The following is a 7,137-nucleotide window of genomic DNA, read 5'->3' as shown; positions in this document are numbered from 1 at the left end:
TAAAAATGGTTTGGTGATTGAAAACACACAAGGCTGTTAAAACTCAAGATTCTTTACCATGAACATGTTTAAATCAATGAAATGAACTTGTGATCACAATTGATTAATGCTAAACAACAATGTCTCTAAGATTTACTTATCCAAATCCAAATATGTGTCAATTCAAACAACTCTACCAATCAATTTTAGATATAATGATTCAAGTAACTTCTGGACACCGAATTGGTCTCAAGGACAGTTTAGAAAACTTGAATAAGACACTATGAAATGATTGCAAGATGTTCAACAATGAACTAGTGGTAAACCATAATTGGAAACTGGAAAATTTTCTCAAACAAGGAAATGTTGTTTATGTAAAATACTTTTAAAGACCATTCTGCTGTGATTTTCACATTGCCAATCAAGCTTATGCGAAACATATCATAGCTCATATGGCATGCATATAAACAGATCTCCATAGAAACAACTTTGAACAGAAATGCCAATTCAATCATCAAATAACTTAATCATCTAAAAATGCCAATGGAAATCTATCAACCAACTCATTAAAATGAATATAACAGTAATCAAATAATGGAAGATCAGAAAGATAAGCAAACCAAAATGCAATCAACACAGTTTAAACAACACTTAGCTTAATCACATGGTGCTCAAACTAAGTCTTTGGATATCACTTGATGGATTTACTTCCCGGTCTTAGATCATTATTTCTGAAAGCATAATACCATGGAGCTCTCCTCTCCTTTTGAGAACTTAACCTGCAAAACCATTCAAGAGAGGTTTGGTCCCCACAATCTCATTTGGGTCCTTGGGGTTAGAGACAAATTACTTTATAATAGGAATCCAAGCATATTTTTCATTAGGAACATTAAAATTTTTGATTCTACATTTGTTTGAAGTATGTCCCTTTTTCATACAATAGAAGCAACAAACACCATGCATTTTGGTTTTTTCAATTGTTCCTTTTTCAACCCAAACTTTACGAGTTCTTCTCAATTTAGACTTCTTATTTTGATGCATGTTTTTATTTTTGACATTGCTTTAAGTAAAATTTGTTTTAACATGTGAATGCGGATTGGTTGCCTTTGCAAGTAAGTTCTCAAGTATGTCAATATCAAACATATGACTCTTACAAGATAGACATTCAATAGGCTGTATAGTTGCATTAGATTCAGACAATTTAGTTTCAATATTACTAACTTTGTTTCTCAAAACAACTTCTTCATCTAGCACTTTTTCATACTTCAATTTCAGTTCATTATGCTCTCTTTTTTAGCTTTTTATGTGCAGCATCAAGTTTTTCAGATTCATTCTTTAATTCAAAGAATGCTTTTTGTAAATCTAACTCACTAGACTCAAAGCTAGAATCACTTACTTGACTTCCAACGTCTTTTGAGTTAGCCATTAAGCAAAGATTTGCTTCTTCATCTGAATGACTTGAGCTTGAAGAGCTAGAAGCATTTTCTTCCCAAGCTATGTAAGCTTTCTTCTTCTTTGGAAACTTTCTTTCCTTCTTTTCTTCACTCTTCTTATTCTTAGGACAATCAGTCTTCACATGTCCTCTTTCTCCACATACATAGCACTTGACACTTGATGGAGAACCTTGGCTTTCTTTTCTTTCTCTTCTATATTTTTCTTTACCTTTTCCTCTCATGAACTTTGCAAATTTCTTCGTCATGAGGCTCATGTTTTCATCATCATCAGAGGCATCATCCTCATTTCTCCTTGAGCTCTTTCCTTTAGAGATTTCAGATTTGAAGGCTAAGGTTTTCCTCTTGCCTTGATCTTCCTCTGCAATTAGTCTGTTCAACTCAAGCTCGTGCTCACGAAGCTTTCCAAAGAGAATCGCCATTGACATTTGAGAGAGGTTTTGTGACTTTGAGATGAAAGTCACCTTTGGTTGCCAAGAGTTGTCCAATGCTTTTAGAATTTTTACATTTAATTCATCAACATCAAAAGTCTTACCCAACCCAGTTAAGTGATTCACAATATGAGTGAAGCGCTTTTGGACATCAGAAATAGTTTCTCTAGGTTGCATTCTGAACATATCGTACTCCTGGATGAGCGTGTTCTTCCTTGCGCGTTTCACATCATCAGTACCCTCATATGTGACTCTGAGGACCTCCCACATCTCTTGTGCTGTCTTACAAACTGAAATTCTATAAAACTCATCAAGTACAACAACAGATGAAATAATATTACGAGCCTTAATATCAAATTGGGCTCTTCTATTTTCCTCAGGAGTCCAATTAAAGTATGGTTTTTCTACTTCTACACCATCAACAGTTGTTTTAGGAATATAAGGACCATTTAGTACAGCTTCCCAGATGCCTCTGTCGACGGACCCCATAAAAATTTCCATTCTGACTTTCTAGAAGGCATAGTTATCACCAATAAAAAGTGATGGTCAATTGATGGAACCACCCTCGGCATATACTTGATTTTGATGACCGGCCATTTTTGAAAAAATTGAAAGAATATCAAAGCAAGCTCTAATACCAATTGTAGGTATCAGTACAACCGGTATCGTAGAGTCGTGTAGTGGAATAAAAATTACAGAATAGTGTGTGTGGTCAAGTTAAAAAATGGTTCCTTTAAATTTCTTATAAACTTTTTATCAAACAGTTGATGAGAAGAAAATATAAACAGTGTAGGGAGTAGAAAAATCACACAAACGATTTTTATCCTGGTTCGAATCAAAAGATTCTACATAGTGATTAACCTTTTTCACTAAAAATAGTGTTACAGTTACAATATAGTGAATGCAATAAGAATGATAAAACCTTCGTTTGACGAACAAACCGGAAGGGTGCTTCCTTCGACCAACGAACCAGAATAGTGCAGTCATAATCTTCCTTCGACAAACGAACCGGAAGAGCTTCTTGGACAAACGAACCAGAAGCGAGCAACCACACTTTCCTTCGACCAACGAACCAGAACAATGCAGTCAGAATCTTCCTTCGACAAACGAACCGGAAGAGCTTCCTTCGAAAAACGAACCAGAAGCAACAACTTTTCCAACTTGAAAAGAACCACTCCGACCTTTGACACACAAAGCACGAACTTCTCCTATTCACAAGACTTGACAAGAGCAATGAACTAGCACTTGAGAACTTCCTTAGATTGCACTGTATTCTCAAATTCACAAAGTTTTTTTCTAAAGTGTTTGGAAAAGGTATATAAAGCCTATTGGTCTGAAAATGAAAAGACGTATTACAATTGCCAGTGATAATCGATTATATGCTAGACTTGGAACAATTTGGATTTTTAACTCTTCAACCGATCGACTCGAGTTCTTCATCTTCTACCGCTCGGTTTGATTTGTCACAACCTCCTACCGTTTGGTCTTCAACTATGTTTGGCCCGAGCCCTTATCACCTTTTGCCATTCCGCTATATTCCTCACTGCCTTTGACCATTCGGTACTACCTGCTTTGTCCTGGCCATGCTCTATACTACTCGGCCTCAATCATTCCTCGCTATCGCTCGGTCTGAACTACTTGGTCTTGGTCAAGCCTCGCTATTGCTCGATCCGCACTACTTGGTCTTAGTCAAGTCTTAAATCGTTCGATATTTTACTATGCTCCATTCAACCTTTTATCAGTGTTCAACCTTCAACTGTGTTCAACACCGTTCGGTCTTTCACTACGTTCGACCTTCAATTGTTACACTTCATTCGACTTTCAATTATTACGACTGTTCGGTCTCAGTTATGCCTTTGCTCTGAACTTCAGCGTCCAACCGCTCGATCTCGTCCATGCGCCACATCTTGGTCTTCGTCTGTGTTCGGCCTTTGACTGATAGCGACTGTTCGGGCTTGTAGCTATATTCGGCCATGAACAATGTTTATCCTTCAACTACTGAGTGACCGTTCAACCTTAATTTGATACGACCGTATGGTCACGGTCATGCCTTCCATTGTTTGGTCTTGGTCATGAAGTCTACCGTTCGATGTTTGCCGCAATGTCTTACTTCTGTCGTTCGGTCCTGATGTCTTCTCTTATACAGAAATGCTTTTAAACTTCATACAACAAGAGTCTTCACATACTTCACTTTGTAGGATAATCAAAATCATTAACTTCAAGACACCAATGCTCCACATTGGTAACAGACATATCATTTGACCAACCATAAATGAATATAATAGTAATCAAATAATGGAAGATAAAAAAGACAAGCAGAACAGAATGCAACAACACAGTTTAAACAACACTTAGCTCAATCACTTAGTGCTTGAACCAAGCCTTTGGATACCACTTGATGGATTCATTCCCTGGCCTGGAGCATCAATTCCAAAAATAAAATACCATAGAACTCTCTTCTCATTTTGAAAACTTAATCTGCAAAACCAACCAAGAGAGTTTTGGTCCCCATAATCTAAGTATATTTTCCATTAGGAACATAAAAATGTTTGATTCTACATTTTTTATAAGTGTGCCCTTTTTTCTTGCAATAAAAACACGTGACAACATTTGAATTTCTATAACAGACAATTCCTCTTTCAACCCATACCCTACGAGTTCTTTCAATTTGGTTCTTAGAAAGCAAACTCTTATTTTTGAAAGACTTCTTCCTAACTCCATTATTTATACAAGATGGAGATTGTGTAGCCTTCTTAAGCAAATTTTCTAAAATATCAATATTAAGCATATGACTCTTACATGAAAGGCATTCAACAGGATGTTCAACAACAATAGACTCATTCATTTCTAAGTTGCAGATTTTATTTCTTAAAATAACTTCTTCATCTAATGCCTTCTCATGTTTAATTTTCAAATCCTTAAATTCATTTTTCAAATTTTTATGAGCAACATCTAATTTCTCAGATTCATTTAACAATTCAAGAAAGGCTTTTTGTAAATCAAATTCACTAGACTCAAAGCTAGAATCACTTACTTGACTTCCAGCATCTTTTAAGTCAACCATTAAACACAAATTTGCTTCCTCATCTGATTCACTTGAGCTAGAAGAACTAGAAACATTTTCTTCCCATTCTATGTAAGCCTTCTTCTTCTTGGGAAATTTCTTTTCTTTTCTTTCTTCATTTCTCTTGTTGTTTAGACAATCGACTTTCATATGGCCTCTTTCACCACATCTATAACATTTGAAGCTTGATGAGTAACCTTGATTTTCCTTCTTTTTCTTCAAGAATTGGCTTCCAAATGATTCACCATTGGCCATCAAGCATAAATTTTCTTTCTCATTACAATCACTCGAGCTTGAGGAGTTTGATGTAGAGCTTGAATTCGAACAAGTCAACTTATTCACATTTATGACTTCATTATAAGTGAGTTTTAAAAATTCTCACATTTCCTGTGAACTTTTATAAACATAAACTTTGAAGAAATCATCAATGGTTAGTGTAGATAAAATTATATTTTTTCCCTTAATATCATATTGGGCTCTCCTATTTTCCTCAGCAGTCCAGTTAAAATATTTTTTTTCAACTTCAACACCATCAACAATACTTTTAGGAATATAAGGACCATTTTTTACAGCTTCCCAGATGCCTTTGTCAATCGATCCCATGAAAATTTCCACTATGACTTTCTAGAATGTATAGTTATCACTAGTAAAAAGTGGTGGTCTGTTGATGGAAGCACCTTTGGCGCAAACTTGATTTTGACCGAACATTTTCGAAAAATTTGAAAGAATATCAAAGTAAGCTTTTATACCAATTGTTGGAACACAACAACCATTATGATTTTGCGTAGCGGAAATAAAAACAAAGTTCGATACGAATTTTTGAAAGCGGAGAGCTTGTTTAGTAAATTTTAAAATGGTTCCTTTAATTTTCTTATAAACATTTTAACAAACAGTTGATGTGTAGAAAATGTAAAGAGTATAGGGAGTAGAAAAATCACACAAATGATTTTTATCCTGGTTCGAATCAATAGATTCTACGTCCAGTTGTTAATCACTATAAAGAGTGATTAACTATTTCACTAAAAACAGTTTCATAGTTACAATGAAAGTGAATAGAAATTTAGAACAACAAAACCTTCCTTCAACGAATGAACCGAAAGAGACTTCCTTCGACAAACGAATCAGAAGAAACAACTCTACCAACTTGAAGAGAACTGCTCCGACCTTTGACACACAAAGCGCGAGCTTATCCTATTCACAAGACCAAGAACTATCACTTGAGAACTTCCTCAGACGCATTGTATTCTCAAATGGCATAGATTCCTTTTCATTCTCAGAGAGCTTCCCTTAGGCACACAACTCTAATACTCTCAAATTGAAAACTTATTTTTAAGAACTGTGAAGACCTCAATTTATAAACTCAGGTTCGTGTAGGGTCAGAAACAGAAAAGACATATTACAACTGTTAGTGATAATCGATTATTGTAAGTGATAATCGATTATCTGCGAGACTTCGAATAGTTAGGATATTTAACTCTTCAACCGGTCGGCTCCAGTTCTTCACCTTCTTTCACCATTCGGCTCGAGCCCTCATCTATTTCTGCCGTTCGGCTCTATTCATCACGGTCTTCCATCGTTCGGCTTGACCTCTTATCACTTTTTTTCGTTCAGCTTGGTTCATCAACTTTCCATCGTTTGGTGCTAGCTGCTCGGTCTCGGTCATACCTCACTTGGTCTCGGTCATACCTTCCATAGCTCGGTTCGAACTGCTTGGTCTCGGTCATCATCTGTTAGTGATCGTTCGGTCTTGTACATGTGTTGTTGTATCTGTTTTTTTCGGCTTTCAACTTCTATACGTCGTTCAGCCTTTTAGTTGTGTTCAGCCTGTGTTTGGCCTCTATTTCAATGTCGTTCGGTCTTCAACTGCGTTCGATCAGTGTTTGTCCTGTGTTCGGCCTTCATTTGTTTGTGATCGTTCAGTCTTCATATTCTTCACTTTGTAACATCATCAAAATCATTGTCTTCAAGACACCAATGCTCGTCATTGGTAACAATATACTAATTGGATGTCATGAAACTTATAAGATTACCCTTGTAGAAAGTGCTTCAGGTTGGAGTTGACTTTTTTATTAATTGAACAAAACCAACCAATTAGACACTCTTTAGGAATCATAAATATTAATTGCCAATGAAACCTACAATGAAAAAATAATGGTTAGTTCAGTAATTACCGTAACTTAAAACTAAAAACTAATCCTTCCATATTTGGAAC

Source organism: Vigna angularis, chromosome 1, assembly GCF_016808095.1.
Source record: "Vigna angularis cultivar LongXiaoDou No.4 chromosome 1, ASM1680809v1, whole genome shotgun sequence".
In the NCBI taxonomy this organism is placed as follows: Eukaryota; Viridiplantae; Streptophyta; class Magnoliopsida; order Fabales; family Fabaceae; genus Vigna; species Vigna angularis.
This window is presented reverse-complemented; position numbering follows the sequence as displayed.